Source organism: Schistocerca serialis, chromosome 4 (assembly GCF_023864345.2).
Source record: "Schistocerca serialis cubense isolate TAMUIC-IGC-003099 chromosome 4, iqSchSeri2.2, whole genome shotgun sequence".
Taxonomy (NCBI): Eukaryota; Metazoa; Arthropoda; class Insecta; order Orthoptera; family Acrididae; genus Schistocerca; species Schistocerca serialis.
The window spans coordinates 717281797-717302198 of record NC_064641.1 but is presented as its reverse complement, the minus strand read 5'-3'; positions in this window follow the sequence as shown (position 1 = coordinate 717302198).

Sequence of the window (20402 nt, the reverse complement as noted above, 5' to 3'; positions counted from 1 at the left end):
TTCATTTTTATTTGTACAGTTCATACTAATTAGCGTTTCTTCTTTCATTTATATCTTATATTAAGTGTTGTGATTAACACACTAATCAGCATTAATATAGTCTTACACGTGACTGAAAACAGTCTGACAAATTTCGAATGGTTTTTTTTAATTTCACGCCAGTGCATAGTATGTTGGTAGCACTTCGTCGCCTTGCCTGTTATGCTGTGTAGCAGACTTTAAAGCTGTGCGGATCAGCATAACGAAAAGGCGAGCGGTCTCGCTCGTTTTGTCCACGACTGTACATGTACCCGCCTTCCAGGCACAGTTCAACGCGATGCGCGGGTGGACGCGAGTTATTGTTGCTGCCACAGGAGATGGAGCTCGCACAAGATTACGTGGCCCCTGTACACAAACACAGTCTCGTTCCCAGCACTCTGCTATAAGATGGACGTCTTTTAAGTTTGCTGTCACCTACAGATTTGTGCATTTCGTCTGTTATGAATGAAACACTCCATTTCCCTCCTGGGCGCAGGCGAGCTAAACTGCAGGAATGGAGCCGTGCGCACGCTGGCCACTCTTTAATATTTCTCAACCGATTTTAAGAAAAATAGTGAATAAAAATATTTAAATCCACACGTGTCATAGCCTTATTTATCAGCTTCATGATGAGCTGACTTTCATTTCATTACTGCTCGTAACTATTGTGACATTTTGCGATTAAGTAAACAACTGCGCGAAATTCGAATAGCTTGCGATGAAAAATAGACGTCACTGTGAGTTTGTATTTCGTGCATGTTAGGTCATACATTGATGATATGAAATGTAACTAACACATTCAGGTTTTCTTTAAACTTCGTCTTCGGTTTCGAGAAAATGGATTATATGTAGTGGGCTTACTTTCATTCACAAACGCAAACAATAAAGTAGAAGTGAAATATTCATAACATGCCTTATATCTCATAAACTGTTCGAGATATCGAAATGAGTTGTTGGAAAATGATAGCACACAAATCGGGGAGTATTTTTCCATATAATTAACACTTGAAACATCCTTATCTACTGCTTTATTCAAGGAACTATACGTTTTTCAATGAAATAATGTGATTATTTTAAGGGTCATCGATAGCTGGTGAAAAGAGAACTGTGGACTTGGAACAACATAAGTTGAGAAACTAAACTTCTATTGTTACACCGAGCACAACTTTACGTAAGCTATTGAATTGACAGCCTCAGTTGCTTGTTTAATAATAGACCGTTTCAGGATTCTGTCACAACTGCAACAACATTAGCATGTGAGTGTGGTGAAACTGTTAAACCACATTGTGTTTTGGTAAACAAAGCTGATTTCAACGTGGCAGCTGCAATATCGACCGCTATCCGGTAGGCCACGCTTTTCAAATATGCGCGCCGCGAGTCACGTCTGCGCGTTTGCTACAGCCACCACTACGGCAGGAGGGCGCTGCCACGAACGATTATATCGCTGCCAATGAAATGCGAGCATCCCCACTCCGGAGTTCCAGCGGTGGGTGTGCTTAAGTTAAATATTCATGCACTGAGTCCAGTTTGTGTGTTTGCCAGCTGAATAGCATTTACAGACTTTCGTAGTGGCCACAGCTCGTGAGCTTCTGAGTACTGTGTTGAACACTGACTTATTTGTAAATTTGTGGTATCTACACTCCTGGAAATGGAAAAAAGAACACATTGACACCGGTGTGTCAGACCCACCATACTTGCTCCGGACACTGCGAGAGGGCTGTACAAGCAATGATCACACGCACGGCACAGCGGACACACCAGGAACCGCGGTGTTGGCCGTCGAATGGCGCTAGCTGCGCAGCATTTGTGCACCGCCGCCGTCAGTGTCAGCCAGTTTGCCGTGGCATACGGAGCTCCATCGCAGTCTTTAACACTGGTAGCATGCCGCGACAGCGTGGACGTGAACCGTATGTGCAGTTGACGGACTTTGAGCGAGGGCGTATAGTGGGCATGCGGGAGGCCGGGTGGACGTACCGCCGAATTGCTCAACACGTGGGGCGTGAGGTCTCCACAGTACATCGATGTTGTCGCCAGTGGTCGGCGGAAGGTGCACGTGCCCGTCGACCTGGGACCGGACCCCAGCGACGCACGGATGCACGCCAAGACCGTAGGATCCTACGCAGTGCCGTAGGGGACCGCACCGCCACTTCCCAGCAAATTAGGGACACTGTTGCTCCTGGGGTATCGGCGAGGACCATTCGCAACCGTCTCCATGAAGCTGGGCTACGGTCCCGCACACCGTTAGGCCGTCTTCCGCTCACGCCCCAACATCGTGCAGCCCGCCTCCAGTGGTGTCGCGACAGGCGTGAATGGGGGGACGAATGGAGACGTGTCGTCTTCAGCGATGAGAGTCGCTTCTGCCTTGGTGCCAATGATGGTCGTATGCGTGTTTGGCGCCGTGCAGGTGAGCGCCACAATCAGGACTGCATACGACCGAGGCACACAGGGCCAACACCCGGCCTCATGGTGTGGGGAGCGATCTCCTACACTGGCCGTACACCACTGGTGATCGTCGAGGGGACACTGAATAGTGCACGGTACATCCAAACCGTCATCGAACCCATCGTTCTACCATTCCTAGACAGGCAAAGGAACTTGCTGTTCCAACAGGACAATGCACGTCCGCATGTATCCCGTGCCACCCAACGTGCTCTAGAAGGTGTAAGTCAACTACCCTGGCCAGCAAGATCTCCGGATCTGTCCCCCATTGAGCATGTTTGGGACTGGATGAAGCGTCGTCTCACGCGGTCTGCACGTCCAGCACGAACGCTGGTCCAACTGAGGCGCCAGATGGAAATGGCATGGCAAGCCGTTCCACAGGACTACATCCAGCATCTCTACGATCGTCTCCATGGGAGAATAGCAGCCTGCATTGCTGCGAAAGGTGGATATACACTGTACTAGTGCCGACATTGTGCATGCTCTGTTGCCTGTGTCTATGTGCCTGTGGTTCTGTCAGTGTGATCATGTGATGTATCTGACCCCAGGAATGTGTCAATAAAGTTTCCCCTTCCTGGGACAATGAGTTCACGGTGTTCTTATTTCAATTTCCAGGAGTGTATATATGTGGCAACATTCAAAGCTACTGTTAGCAACTGACGCTGTAACTACATCAACAAAGTTAGTATTATATTTACTATTTGATATGAGATGTAGAATAAATCACTGTCTGAATTCTCTGTTCATGAACCACATCTGTTCCTCGCTAAGAAACTTACAGCATGCAAAGGAATTATATCAACAACAAAACGAAGAAAGAAAGGTTTAGAAGCTAGACAAAAATGAATTTGTACTTCTGTTCTGATTTCAGCATAGTCCTGCATCCTGTTGTGTTTTTAACAATGAACGGTAAACTCGTCGAATTATTGGTCGTACAGCCGTAATACGTTACTGTAACACTTCCCGAAAATTCATATAACCTGATCTACATGAGCGCCAGAAATCGCTATCCCTCTGTTTTCCTCATCGGCCACAGAGAATTGTAGTGACCAGTACTTGAAAAAATAAATTAACGCCATATACCTTTTTCCCATGACTTTCCCATGACATGCGCAGCATGGGTCAAGAGATGCAAGCTGGCAGATCATAATAAAATCGCTCGACAATGTATAGCTGACGAATTGTTCGTGGCTTAGAGTTTACGATGGTGTCCATACCTGCGATCTTGCAGCGTACTGGATACGAAAGTTTAATCATAGTCTTCCTCTGTGACTTCTTCACCTGATGCTAGTGGAGATTTAATGCCCAAGACGTGACATGCAGTACACATACACTATGTGATGAAAAGTATCCGGACACCTGGCTGAAAATGACTTACAAGTTCGTGGCGCCCTACATCGGTAATGCTGGAATTAAATATGGTGTTGGCCCACCCTTAGCCGCGATGACACCTTCCACTCTCACAGGGATACGTTCAGTCACGTGCTGGAAGGTTTCTTGGGGAATGGCACCCCATTCTTCACTGAGTGCTGCACTGAGGAGAGATATCGATGAGGCCTGGCACGATTTCGGCGTTCCAAAATATCCCAAAGGTGTTCTACACGATTCAGGTCAGGACTCTGTGCAGGTCAGTCAATTAAAGGGATGTTATTGTCGCGTAACCATTCCGCCACAGGGCGTGCATTATGAACAGATGCTCAGTCGTGCTAAAAGATGCAATCGCCATCCCCGAATTGCGCTTCAACAATGGGAAGCAAGAAGGTGCTTAAAACATCTACGTAGGTCTATGGTGCGATAATGCCACGCACAACAACAAGGAGTGGAAGCCCCCTCCATGAAAAACATGATCACACCACAACACCACCGCCTCCAAATTTTACTGTTGGCACTACACATGATGGCAGATGACGTTCACCGGGCATTCGCCATACCCGCACCCTGCCATCAGATCGCCACATTGTGTACCGTGATTCGTCATTCCACACAACATTTTTCCACTGTTGAATTGTCCAATGTTTACGCTCCTTACACCAAGCGAAGCGTCGTTTGGCATTTACCAACGATATGTGTGGCTTATGAGCAACTGCTCGACCATGAAATCCAAGTTTTCTCACCTCACACCTAAATGTCATAGTACTTGCAGTGGATCCTGATGCAGTTTGGAATTACTGTGTGGTGGTCTGGATAGATGTCTGCCTATTGCACATTACGAACCTCTTCGAAGGTCGGCGGTCTCTGTCAGTCAATAGACGAGATCGCTGTAGATTACAAATTCTGCAAGACACGCGTTTGAGTGAAGGCTTCAGCTGTGGAACGTCACGTACCCTAGGCCACGCTACCGCCGCCCGCTGGGGAACCCCCACCACTAACGTTGCCCTTTCCTCTATTGCACCGGCTGTGCATCTAGCAACCAAGTAATTCTGCACACACTCTAGCTCTACGTACTAATATTCGCGCTCTGTGTACTTGCAAATTATGTACACATTTAATCGTGCATTTTTCTTACTGTACTGTACCCAGATATAAAGTATAGTTTCGTTACTTGCCATCCTTCCTGGTGTTATAAATTTTAATCACCAGGTGTACTACAAACGAGAAATGAGGATGATGTCTTAACAGCCGAAACGATCACAAAATAAAAATTATCATTCTAGTGAGATGGTTCAGTAAACTTGATACATCCAAGTACATTGTGCGTTCGTAAATTTAATCACTAAATACTCAGCGTGCTAAATTTGGTCCTCTATTTCATTTATAAGCTGACCATTGTTCGAGAGAGACTGGAGTTCCACCGCACAGCATTCCAGCCGCCACGCGGAATAACGCAGGCAGTGCTCGTACGGCTGGGTATGCCCACAGCCCGCCTCGGCCCAGCATTCACAGAAATCGGGCGGTTCAACGCCAAACGTCCGTAGCGTAATTTCGTGACGGTCGTCCGTGCGCGACTCAGCGAAAATTGACTGCGTTGCTTGAAGCGGCCACGACGGAACTCAAACCAGTCGTTAAGGAAGTCCGCTACGTGACTCCGGGCCTCTTCACGATGTCGTAATTACAGCGCAGCGGAATGATTCAATTCCAGTGTCGCGCCAATAAACAAACACAGGACTGCGAGAGTCTTTTGAGAAAACCGTATACTGTTAACGGCGTGCCTCCAAAGAAATAAAACTCACCCACCTTCCAAACGGCCGTAAAAATGAAACCGTTTGCGAAAGCAATTTGTTGACGATTATAGCCGTACGTTAAACGAATGTCAGCGTTAATGTTGGAATTTCTTTCCTTAAATTGTAGGTGGGTAACGGCGGAAGTGCTCTGGTAGTCGTGAAAGCTGAAACACACAGGGAGAGTGAGCATGTGGTGCTAATTTGGACAACGACAATTTTCCGTGATGCAGCTTCTAAAACTCGGATCTTCATCGAACAAACAGTGCTTCAGCGTGTGATACTACACTGTGTGATGAAAAGTATGTGGACACCCCCAAAAACATACGTTTTTCATATTTGGTGGACTGCTGCCATCTACTCCCAGGAACTCCATACCAGTGACCTCAGTAGTCATTAGACATCGTGAGAGAGCAGAATGGGGCGCTCCGTGGAACTGATGGTCTTTGAACGTGGTCAGGTGATTGGGTGTCACTTTAGTCATACGTCGTGTACGCGAGATTTCCACACTCCTAAACATCCCTACGTCCACTGTTCCCGATGTGATAATGAAGTGGAAACGGGAAGGGACATGTACAGCACAAAAGCGTACAGGCCGATCTCGTCTATTGACTGACAGAGACCGCCGACACTCTTAGAGGTTCGCAATCTGTAATAGGCAGACATCTATCCAGACCACCACACAGGAATTCCAACCTGCACCAGGACTGCAAGCACGATAAGAGTTAGGCGGGAAGTGAGAAAACTTGGATTTCATGGTCGAGCGGCTGCTCATAAGCCACACATAACGCCGGTAAATGCCAAACGACGCCTCGCTTGGTGTAAACACTGGACAATTCAACAGTGGAAGCATGTTGTGTAGAGTTACCAATCACGGTACACAATGTGGCGATCTGATGGTAGGGTGTGGATATGGCGAATGCCCGGTGAACGTCATATGCCAGCATGTGTAGTGCCAACAGTAAAATTCGGAGGAGGTGGTGTTGTGGTGTGGTCGTGTTTTTCAAGGAGGGGACTTGCACTCCTTGTTGTTTTGCGTGGCACTATCGCAGCATAGGCCTACACAGATGTTTTAAGCACCTTCTTGCTTCCCATTATTGAAGCGCAATTAGGAGATGGCGATTGCATCTTTCAACACGAATGAGCACCTGTTCATAATGCACGGCATGTGGCGGAATGGTTACGCGACAGTAACATCCCTATAATGGACTGACCTGCACAGAGTCCTGACCTGAATCGTATAGAACACCTTTGGGATATTTTGGAACGCCGAAATCGTGCCAGGCCTCACCGATCGACATCGATATCTCTCCTCAGTGCAGCAGTCCATGAAGAATGGGCTGCCATTCCCCGAGAAACCTTCCAGCACCTGACTGAACGTATCCCTGTGAGAGTGGAAGGTGTCATCGCGGCTAAGGGTGGGCCAACACCATATTTAATTCCAGCATTACCGATGGAGGGCGCCACGAACTTGTAAGTCATTTTCAGCCAGGTGTCCGGATACTTTTCATCACATAGTGTACGTGTATTGCCCATCACGTCTTGGGCATTAAATGTCCACCAGCATCAGGTGAAGAAAATCACAGATGAAGACTATGATTAAACTTTCGTATCCAGTACGCTGCAATATTGCAGGTATGGACCCCGTCGTAAACTCTGAACAACGAACAATTCATTCAGCTATACATTGTCGAATGACTGTATTATGATCTGCCAGCTTGCATCTCTAGACACACGCTGCTCAATGAGACTAGGTGCACCCCCCGCTTGTTAAAGTAATGGGAAAAAAGTAAATGGCATTAATTTATTTTTTCAAGTACTGGTCACTACAATTCTGTGTGACTGATGAGGACAAGAGCAGAGGGATAGTGATTTCTGGCGATCATGGAGACTTTAGGTTATCTGAATTATCGGGAAGTCGTGGAATCACCGTTCGAACGATTGACGGTTACCGTAGTACCAGTGGTTCCCAACGTTTGTGAGACCTTTGCTCCTAATCCAGCTCAGATGTTAGCCAAAAAGTAAATTTCAGCATTAACTGAACTTTAGATTGATAAAAACACTTGTGGAACGTTCTTACTTTTCAAGATGAGGTTAAAACAGACAAATCTCGTGTCGTTTTTAGGTGTTTCATTAATTAACGAGTCAACGACGAGGTTGATTATGGTTGTTCCGAATAATTCTTTTTTTGTATAGATTTGTTTGAGGCTTCAGCCAACGCGTATTGTAAGTCGTGCTCCAAGTTCATTCGGCACTTTCATTGCTACCATAGTTGAAAATTTACTTTCACAGCTGTAAGGCTTGACAAATAGCATCAGTATTCTTCAGAGTTTTTCTGATGTTACTGGATCCTCGCTATCAAACTGTAGCCAAAAGTAATGAGATCGTCAAAATCTTTTTCACTATGCGGTCTTTTTGAAGTCCAAGAAATTATACAATGGCATGAGTTTCATTATATGAAATTATTCCTTCGCTGTTTTATAGAAAGAACTCCGCACACAGCTGTATCTTGAACCAATTTTGTTAAGGCAATACTGGTATCGTGGCAAATGGCCACATAATTAGGTGCATATCTGAACAACAAGAAATAATAAGTGCTTATGGCTCTGGTATTACTTTGATGTACAGGGATTCAGTCAGAATTAATATTTGTTTCTTTTTGTTTAGATATGTACCTAATAATGTGACTATAATCCACAAAACCGATAGTGCCTTAATACACTCTAAGACAAAAAGGAAAAGACGCACCACAAAGGAAATATGAGAATGGGACGGGTAGGTAGAAGTGATTTACATTTATAAACAGACAAATTGATTTATTTAAGAGAAGAGCTTCACAAATTGAGCACGTCAACAACGCGTTGGTCCACCTCTGGCAGTTTTGCGAGCAATCATGTGGCTTTGCATTGATTGACAGACTTGTTGGATATCCTACTGATGGATATCGTGCCAGATTCTGTCCAACTGGCGCGTTAAATCGTCAAAATCAAGAGCTGGTTGGAGGGCCCTGCCCATAACACTCCAAACATTCTCACTTGGGGAGAGATCCGATGACATTTCGGGCCAAGGTGAGTTTTGGTAAGCACAAAGACAAGTAGTAGAAGGTCTCGCCGTGTACAGGAGGGCAGTATCTTGCTGAACTGAAAGGCCAAAATGGATTGCCATGAAGGGCAACAAAACGGCAAGTAGAGTACGGCCAGAGGTGGATCAACGCGTTGCTGATTTTCTCAATTTGTGAAGCTCTTTCTCTTGAATAAGTCTTCCGTTGTTTCTGAAATTGTAATAATTTATTTGTCTACACAGGTACATCATAACTACCTATATCTGTCCCATTCGGACAATTCCTTCGTGATGCGTCTTTCTTTTTCTTTTTCTCTTGGAGTGTAAAACTGGTTTAAGGTAGAGCTGTTTGCGGAGTTATTGCTATAAAACATACTACCGCAGTGCCCCGATCACAGAGTAGTTTGTAATACCTTCACCCACTGATTTTCTTAGCACACATTTTTAACTCGTCAATTATCCAAATAAGGAAAATTCCTGTTAGCAGACTTCATTGCTTATGTGAAGTGCATAATGATTTCAACTGTAAATGAGCATTTTTCCTTGCTTACATCGACCATCACTGGCAGTTCTGAGGACGTCGAAATCTCCTCGGTTTCAGTTCTGATAAATAACCCAATCTTCATCCCACACAAAATGTCTATTTCGGAATAGCGAGTGATAAGTAGCGATCAACAGCTTCGCAGTTTGGCAGTTCTTCTGGATCCAGTCATCAATATGTGATTACGGCAAACCTGAATAAACTTACGGACTCTCATCCTCGCCGAATCGAGGCCGTTATCATAGCTAGTGTCGATGTAGGTCGGTATTACGTGATTTCTCTTGCCAGTGACTAATTTTTCCCGGTATGTTACTGTATTTTGCTGGATACAATACAATTATTTACAGGTGCTTTTTAGGTTTAATGAACACAGTTAAATCTTAGATATACAGTGATTTTGTACATGCATCAATTTACGAATGTGAGTGTTTGGAACGTAGAACGTGCTGTTAAACTGTTAATTTTGAGACACACTGAGGTGACAAAAGTCACGGGACACCTCCTAATATCGTGTCGGGCCTCCTTTTTCCCGGCGTAGTGCAGCACTTCGACGTGGCAAGCCTCCGCAAATCGGTGGAAGTCCCCTACAGACATGCTGAGCCATGCTGCCTCTATAGCCGTCCATAATTACGAAACTGCTGCCGATGCAGGATTTTGTGCACGAACTGACCTCTCGATTATCTCCCATAAATGTTCGATGGGATTCATGTCAAGAAATCTGGGTGGCAAAATCAATCGCTCGAATTGTCCAGAATGTTCTTCAAACCAATTGTGAATAATTGTGGCCCAGTGACATCCCCAAAATTTCCATCGTTGTTTGGGAACAAGAAGTCCATAAATGGCTGCAAAAGGTCCCCAAGTAATCGAGCATAACCACGTCCAATTAGGGAACGAGTCAGTTGGACCATTGAACCCACTCCATTCCGCGTAAACGCAGCCGCCACCGTTATGGAGCCACCACGAGCTTGCACAGGACCTTGTTGACAACTTGGGTCCATGGCTTCGTGGGATCTGCTTCACACTCGAGCCTTACCATCAGTCTTACCAACTGAAATCTGGACTCATCTGATCAGATAACGGTTTCCCAGTCGTCTTGGGTGCAACAGATATGCTCACGAACCCAGGACAGGCGCTGCAGGTGACGTGCAGTTAGCAAAGGCACTTGCGTCGGTCGTCTGCTGCCAAAGCCCACTGACGCCAAATTTCATTGCACTGACCTATCGGATACGTTCGTCACACTTCCCACATTGATTTCCGCGATTTCTTTCACGCGTTGCGTATCTTTTAGCACTGTAAGCTCTAAGCAAACCCCGCTGCTCTCGGCCGTTAAGTGAAATTTGTCGCAACAGATTTGTCCGTAATGATAGGTAATGCCTGAAATTTGGTATCCTCTGCACACTCTTGACACTGTGGATCTCGGAATATTGAACTTCCTAGCGCTTTCAGAAATGGTATGACTCATTCGTCTACCATTCCGCGTTCGAAGTCTGTTAATTAATGTCGTGCGGCCATAATCACGTCGGAAACTTTTTTATTTCAGTCACCTGGGTACAAACGACAGCTCCGCTAATGCACTGCCCTTTTATACCTTGTGTATGCGATAATACCGGCATCTCTATATGTGAATGTCGCTATCCCATGACTTTTGTCACCTCACTATAGTACTGACTCGCTAACATTTTGACATTTTTTGACAAAGGAATCCTCATTTTTGCAAGGTGTCCCCACAGTACAGTACTCTGCTCGGTTTCCTGCCAGATCCTAAAATCAACATGATTCGATATTTCGTTACGGCGCTACATCGCTGCCCTGCTGTTCTACTATGGGCGGCGCCACCCGGCCAGTCTTCGAGATCAAGACGTGTGGTGGGCTACGCATGCGTCGTGTGCAGTACGGAGGCCAATGTAGGACGGCAATTTGCACCCTTGGCATCATATTTCAGGGGGATACAGTAGCAGCAGCGTTCTCCTGAAGATGACGACCAGATGGATCACCGAAATGTCGAATTAGGATCCAGCAATAAATGGTTCAAATGGCTCTGAGCCCTATGGGACTTACCTACTCAGGTCATCAGTCCCCTAGAACTTAGAACTACTTAAACCTAACTAACCTAAGGACATCGCACACATCCATGCCCGAGGCAGGATTCGAACCTGCGACCGTAGCGGTCATGCGGTTCCAAACTGAAGCGCTTAGAACCGCACAGCCACACCGGGAGGCCCAGCAATAAATCAGAATTATTATGCCGGGAAATCCTGCTAAGTCATTTCCCTACAGTTTGTTTTGATGTTCATGTTTAGTACAGGCTAGTATTACGGGGCTTAGATCTCCGTCGTCCCCTGCATGTTCACGGCATGTGGGGAGTCTAACACTCTGACGCTATAAAGGTGCGGTGGTAAACAAACGCACGTCAATCTTATTCAAGAGATTGGTGTCACGTGTCTCCTAGGAAGATTCTTCTGACTGTTGCACAGTTTTGTAGTGCACTTGGCGCTTGGCGTACGGAAAGCCTTTTTTCCTACTGCGATGTTTGCAACTGCTGTTTCCATTGCTCGTATATCTCTTTCCTTACAACGCGGAAGGTGTAGGAATACGAAATACGTATTATGAAACGTCCCCTTAGAAAAATTATACATGACTGTGTTTAAACTGACACACAATATTTTTAGCGCAACGCAATCTGACTTTCAAAAATCCCTACAAAAGAATGGCCCTGACTAACATTAACTTATAACTTTCACAAATCACTTACCTCACCAAAAATCTTCGCTACTCGAACTACTGCAATACAGCGAGCGCCACTACTGCCCTCTTACTAGTGTTCAAAAGACATAATATATATAGCAGTTCATGACATCCAGTCTTACAAATTTCAAAACTCCGCCATCTCTCTCCCCACATCCACCACTGCTGGCGGCTCACCTCCAACTGCTCAACGCTATGCGCTGTTCACATCCATCTGCCCAACACTACAATGGCAGACAACAATGCAAACCAGCCACAGACTGCACACAGCATAGCCAGTGATTTTCATACAGAGCGCTACCTGGTGTTACCATTAAAAAAACCTAAACAGCCTACTTACATAGCCCCCATGCTCCCCACAAAAAATTTTACAAATTGTTTTGGGCAGTGGACAATAATGATTTGATAAAATTTTTCATAATTACAAAAACAAAGATATCAAATGCACATGCTTATTGATACAATGTTGGTCAGAAGATAAAATTTTCCCACAGTACATAAAGACAGTCCTGATCATTCATCACAGTAAAATCGCAGTGTTTTTTTTTCTCAAAGTCTGAGCAGTAAAAGAGAATGCACACAGAAGTAGTGGATTTCCATGCAGTCTTGAAGAAGTAGTGTTGTCCTTCCAATGGAAAGACAGTGCTGACTCTTGACATGCAGACAGGTAATGGGCCACAACAGAGCAAACCCACCGCAGAGTCAGTCGAAGTTTTGAAGAATATTGGTAGGTAGGTCATCACAGAGCAGACCCACTGTAGTCCTGGTAGAGATTGTGGTATTGGTGGGCCACCAGAGGTGCAGACCCACTGCAGTCCTAGTAGAAATAATGGTACTGGTGAGTCAGCAAAGGTGTAGACCCACTGTAGTCCTTGTAGAAATAATGGTATTGGTGGGTCATCAAAGATGCAGACCCACTGTAGTCCTTGTAGAGACAGCCAGCAGCCATCTGTTGCAACTGTGCAGGTGCACAATCACCATCGAAGAGTCTTGCGGACAATATAGCAAGTCCATAAACCACCACTTGTGCACTAACAAAGTTTTTGGAATTGTCCTTAGAACCAGCAATGCTGTTGTCCAGTCCCTTGCTGAATTATTAACACACGTGCAAACACTAACAGTCCCTACTTCTCACATATTGTGCATTACTATGACCAACAGAAACATGTGCAGTGAAATGTAACTTAATTTGAAGAACTGGTGTCTATATTATTATAAATTTACAACATAAGAATACAATTACAAAGGTACAAAAAACATCATTAAAGAACGTAATAGTACAGATAACATTTGTAGTAACACAGGCTTTACAAAAGAATAGAAATAGACACATACATTAGTGTTACAGGAATTATGACATAAGTAAATAAATAAAATAATGAGAATAGTTCTTCAAACATCAATTTCACACATGATCATTAAAACAAAACAGAATAAATAATGTCTAAGCATCTTTACAAGGTAAATAACATATTATCAGAAAAATTCTACAACATAAATGTTATTAGCTAAACACATACAGACAGGAAAAACACAAATTCACATAGTGTAATAACACAAAAATACAGGACAGGGTTTGTTTTCAGTGTAACGTTTGGTACTGCAGTCCAACCCAAAACTTCATTCCATAGATTTTTCGTCTTATTTCAACATTTGTTTCCACCAAAAAAGATCCTATCCATGCATGCTTTCTGTATTTATATGTTCACATATTTCTTACCTCATTAGTTATTTCCCATTATCTTACCTCATCATTTATTTCCAAGAAAATCCTACCTATACCTGCTTTCTGTACTTTTTTTTGTATAACTTCTCAATGCATTTCTTCCAATTCATCACAACTCATTCTCTTATATAGTCTACCCCCTCTTAAGCTAACTTAAATCTACTGAGCTCAGATGCTAAACTAAGGGACGAGGCAATGCAGCAGCATAAAACAATTAATACAAACAGCAATGAAAAAAATGGAAATTGTCAAAGCAAGCTACAGTAAATCTAAATTACCAAGCAATGCAACATTACAACTAATATGAGCCAATGTGCAGCAACAAGAAAAATAAATCAGTAGTAAAACTAGCTTAACAGAGTAATACAAAGTAAAATTTAGTAGCACTATGCCTGTGCAAACAGCAGCAGCAAATGTAATAACTTATATCTAAACATGACAAAGCTCAAGCAAAAAAAAAATATTACACTAAAGATGGCCATGTCTAATAACTATATCACATCTTAATACTAGAGTGATGCATCACAATTTATTCTACAAAAGAAATTATCAAGTACCAAGTACATGAAAAGAAAATTCTGTATGCAATTCCTGTCAAGGGAAATGTCTTTTTGTGCTCCTTCGTTTTTTTTAAGTACATCATAAAGTTATTCTTTACTGGGTCTGTAGGTATAAAATATTTATATTAGTACATCTATAAAATTTTATTTTAGCCAATGCTGCAGGGCAGCTAGAAACTAGGTATTAAACAAAATGAGTAAATAAATACATAAAGCAAGCCATATGGCATTTCTCTCAACTAGCAAGACAATAGCCGTGAAATGTTTCTCATTGTTTCATTAGGCATTTTAGTAAGTATCATAAATTAAGAGCTCCACAGTATAATCATATGTTTTCAAGTTTGAGTGTGTTGCATTTGCGATGCTTTCTACAAAGGAATGTCAATAGCGAGGATAATGGCCTCTTTTTTTTTCTCCACCTGTGCCTCTGAAAGGCACACACTAATGCTTTTTTCCAGGCGACTGTCACGCAGCTGGTTGCCTACGACGCATTACGTGCAGGTGGTCACTTAACTTTCTTACCGAAATATTTACGACACCAGTTTGCACTACAGTGACAGTCTCATATAAAAATTTCACAGGTCGAGAATTTGCGTTTCAAATCTGTAGAAACAAATCCTGTAAATATAACAGTGTCCAAAAAATTTTCGCCAGCATAGTGATACGTTCACACATATACACACATTTCATAACTCTTAAAGTACGATTCTCGGTTTCCAACATCCTTTTTCACAAACCAGAGTCCCTAACTACTACTCATTATTCCTTACCTTACTACACATATACATATTCGTAGACACTTCTTCAAATTTCATCATAATAAATACGTAGCATAATCAAATTCCTCATATGGCATCAGCTTATTGATCATAAACATACCGCAACAGCGTAATACACATCGTCATCATAACATCATAAAACCTCAGCCAAATCTCAAAATCGTCGTAGCTTCCTTCAATAATTTCAAAACCTAAAAAAATTCTCTGCTCATGTCAAAAGTGTCATCTACCTCAAACGTACTTTAAAAATCATGATCCCATACCAAATACATCATTCAAAGCTCTTGTAGTATCACAATGGTTCCAAAAAAAAAATATGAACATTTCACAAAGTACAGACAAAATACAGTTTCATAAGTGTGAAGCTATTCAACTGTGTAATTACGTAAACATCTGTCACTGATGTAGTAAAATAAATGTTTGTCTCTTCCAGTTAAATGATCAGATAGCTGTGTAATTTATGTGTTAGAGAAATATGGTACCGATGTGTAAAGTTGTATAAGCCAATACCATATTAGCTAGGGCTCCTTGTGCTTGCTAAACACATGGTACACAAAGTAGGCGTGTACCCCCTTGAGGATTAATGTAATTATACCCTCAGGTGTTACAGATTACAGCAATGGAATGAAATGTATCATGGAAAACCTTTGTATCATTGTACTTCAATTATCTTTAAAAATAAATGTTTTAAGTACAAAATTAATCACTCAAATACGTGTACTGTAGCGCTAAACTGTGCGTCTTGTTGTAAGATAATCTCTGTGGAAGTGTCGTAGTTATCGTCCCCGAAAGCTAAGTTCTGCAGAAGTCAATGTACTTACCTCATGATAAACAAAAGAGAAATGCTTTGCGTATAGATATCTTAGTTATTACGCTTATTGCCATGATGAAGAAAGTACTGTGCTGTATCGTATTGTTGTGCTACGGAAAAGGCTGTCTCCTTGTAGCTATACCACAAAAGTTACTACTAAAACATGTTTTACTTTCCAGAAGAATTCAGAAAAATTGTGCACAGATATAAAACAGATACACCGCAAAAGCAACATTGTAAATTGTCACTCATTATCAGCATCGTGATAAAATGTTATAGCTGTCACATAAACTAACCACTGTGTCATCTGGTATCTCACAGAAAGTACTTTAAATCCAGAATGTATTTTCAAGTAAACCAAAATGTTGCATTAAAATCTCATTAGCAGTACTGGTAAATGTTCTAAGTATGTGAGCCTTATAGTCGTTACGTAATCGTGCAACTAACAAGCAAGAATGTACACACACAATAACACTGTGTCGTCTGTTCACAATAACATGCATTCGTAATTTCTGTTTAAATAAGTTCTCTTGGTTCTTGACTGGATATTTAACTTCAAACATTGTTGCATGTTAACAGATTCTAAGTCTGACAAAGCATACTAGTAATGTAAAGTGAAAAGTTATATGGCAAAGACAAAGTTAAAAAGCAGATTATCTTTCAATAAACGGTTTTACATGTGAAATGTGGTGTAATCCTTTACTCTTCATAGTACTCAGAGTTTCAACTTGAATGCAATTATCATGCGGTATACGTCGGTAAAGAATACTGGAATTTTTCTCAAGGTTAGCGTCTACGTTATTTTTCTCGGAGCCAGCCGGCGCACGAGTCTGCCTGGGGTGCGAGTCATTGTCTGTCTCTTTGTTGGCGCGCATCGTTATTAGGATTAGGAGACCTAACTTCTACAAATTCACCTTGTCGAGTGTACCCTGCTCTGTTTGAATCTCGCCAGTTCTGATGCAATTCAAGTCTGTCGTTACGATTATATCGTCATGTCGGTAGTTCCTGTAGTTTCTTTCTTATCGGTTAAGTGGTGGAGAATTTCTCCCTGAATTATCACTGCACGGTGGACCGTTGCGACTGAGGTTATTCTGTCTCCCGTGATAATAGTAGTTCTGGTTGCCATATTGTCTGTTTCTGTGGTTATCTCTGTCATATTCATTACTACGGAAATGTGATCATTCTCTGTAACTATTAGTCTGCCAACGGTTGTCATACGGCTGGTGTTTGTTTTGGTCACGATTTGTGTTGTGAGAATAGCCTTGCCGTGTCCAGTTATTATTTCTTTCATCGCGGAATTGCGACGGATGTGACCTGTAATTGTTGTGTTCCTGTTTTCGCGTTCCACGATTGTCAGTGTCAATTTCTAATTCTTGTAAGAGTCCCTGAAAAGCTTCAATGTCGTCATTGCAACATCCTGCCAAAATAATGTCGTAAATGTTCAGGTAATTTGATTAAGCAAATGCGGATGAGTTCTGAGGGGCTGTATGGGTTTGTCAGGTACTGATTCTTGTGCAGCATGTCTTCAAAATATTTCACAAGACTGGAAAATTCAGATTGTTCGAAATGTTTCATCATTATGATGCTATGTTTTACTCGGTCTTGTGTGGCTTGACACCAATATGCTGACAGGAAGGCATGATAAAATTCTCCTTCACTGTGGCAATCGTGAATGACCGATCGCATTCTTACAGCTGGTTCATTCTCTAAATAACCACACATAAATTCTAATCTGTGCTCTAATGACCAGTTGGGAGGAAAACAATGAGAGAATTGATGAAGCCACGCTCGTGGATGAATGTCGTTGCCGGAATTCTTAAATGTTTTGAATTTACGTGTAGTAATAAACAGCTTATAGTCAAAATCATCATGTCGGCGAGTCGCATGTCGGTCATTGTTACGTCGTTTCGGCGGTTCCATTTCAAAATTCGGTGCACCTTGCCAATTTCTTTCATAATTTCCGAAATGCGCTATGTTATTATTCAGTGGCTGTTCCGTATTTCTATGTCCCTCTTCCCGTATTGGAGCGTGAGTGTCCTCTAAAATATGTAATTCTTGTATTACCTGTGTCAACTGATCTTGTACTTCCCGGATTTCTCTTTGGTGTTGCGTATTAATTTGATTCTGATTTTGTTTGAACTTCCTAATTTGTTCGCACTCTTCTGTGTCATTAAAGACTAGCGGTTTTGTGTCATTCAGATTATCATCTATCTTTGTAGATAAGTTAGTGAACTGATCTGAAAGTTCGGCTACTTTATCCGATAGTGAAATTATTTCCTCTGTGTGTTTTTCTGAACCAAGTTTCAGAGTGTCCATTTGTGTTGAAATCGTATCTACTGTGTCCTTTAAGTTTTCCTGAGTTTTGCAAGTTGCGTAACCGAATCGGTAGATGCAAGTGAGTCAATTTTAGCTTGCAAGGTCTCGTGATTTTCATGAACAATAGTTTGCAGTTCTTTTATGGCTGCTTCGTGATTCTGTAATGCATTTTTCTGACGCGAAAAAATAGGTTGGAAATGCTCACAAATTTGTGTTTTTACGTCATTACAGACTTTTTGACATTTCGATTCGATGTTATGTAACTCAGTAGTTAAATCTTCACGTGTTTGTTCAAGTGTGATATCTAACTCTCGAAGATTTTCTTCCATCGTGTCTAACTTTTGAAGATTTTGTTCCATTGTGTCTAACTTTTTAAGATTTTGTTCCACTGTGTCTAACTTTTGAAGATTTTGTTCCATTGTGTCCAACTGTTGCTGTGTTTGTCTCTGATTGTGTTTCATTTGTTGCATTAATTGCAATAATAATGTATTTGTGTCTGGAATCTGTTCCTCTATGCTTTTCGGCAGTGCACTTGCACCACCAACATTCACATTTTGACCAGCAGAAAATGTGTCTTGACTTATTTGAGAAAACGGTGAGGACCCAAAACCTGAATCTACAGTATTTGCAAGATTGTGTCCTGTCATTTCGGAATCCTGAGGCGAGCTGTTGCCGACCGATCGATTGATAATGCTTCCCTGTTCTCTAATTGTTTCACTGCCTACACCATTATTTGCAGCCAGCTCCATTTCCCTATGCACAATAACCAAATTACTACTTTGAACATTCGTTAATTCATTACATGGTGGCGCTAACACACTGCTTTCGTCTTCACTGTCATTTCTCAGTTTACTTTGGAGCCTAGTATTACGTTTTTCACACGCCATTATTGTCACTATATTTCACACGACAACACAGAAAAACACAATTGGAAGATCAAAAATAAGAGAACACATTAACATAGCACTGAAAATAATATCTACTTAATTACAAGCGCAGCTGCGAAATACTTGGTGCAAATTTACATGCGTGCCACACCTGTTTTACTGTACAACAATGAAAGACTGCAACTATAAAGGAAATTCTCTCTATAATTACGCGCTAGCAATAAACAAAATCTACACTAGTTACACAAACTACAAGAAAAAATCAGAAGATTCCAGTGAGGTATCCTCGGCTAAGGGCCGACATATGAAACGTCCCCTTTGAACAATTATACATGACTGTGTTAAACTGACACACAATATTTTTAGCGCAACGCAATCTGACTTTCAAAAATCCCTACAAAAGAATGGCCCTGACTAACATTAACCTATACCTTTCACAAATCACTTACCTCACCAAAAATCTTCGTCACTCGAACTACTGCAATACAGCGAGCGCCACTACTGCCCTCTTACTAGTGTTCAAAAGTCATAATATATATAGCAGTTCATGACACCCAGTCTTACAAATTTCAAAACTCCGCCATCTCTCTCCCCACATCCACCACTGTTGGCGGCTCACCTCCAACTGCTCAACGCTACGCGCTGTTCACATCCATCTGCCCAACACTACAATGGCAGACAACAATGCAAACCAGCCACAGACTGCACACAGCACAGCCAGTGATTTTAATACAGAGCGCTGCGTGGTGTTACCATTAAAAAAACCTAAACAGCCTACTTACAGTATGAGTGCCAGTTTTCCTTATTTGATGCAATCTTTTGCAAAGCCGTGGTTACTTGTTTCTGTCGAATATGTGGGTGACCCTTTAACCACTTCAGATGAACAGATTTATTTTCTTTATTGGCTTTTATTACTAGTTACACCATTTCATAAGTACAGCTAGTAATAAATAGTACCATTGTAAATACGCCTTCCCTACAAAATGTCATTGAAGTCCGAGGTGAACGCCCACTATGACGATCAGTAAGGCCAATCGGTATGCTACGGTGAACAACTCATTGTCCAAATAAACTGGGGGGAAACTAGAGCTGTCTGTCAAAACACTTAGCCATGCCTGTTGCTCCGAAGTGGACAGATTTTTTTCGTGGTAACTACACTGTCATCGACTTATTACACATTACTGAAAGTAGATAGCTGATGATTCGCAGTGGGAGCGCATTTCCTACGTTCGAACGTCGCACTGATGCGAAAATGACAGATATAGAAATAGGAGCCGTAGTGAATGGTGAGGTGTGCGTTATATTCTATACTGTATATTCGGAGGCACTGTGTCAGGTTATCGTACGTCTTTGGAAAAATGG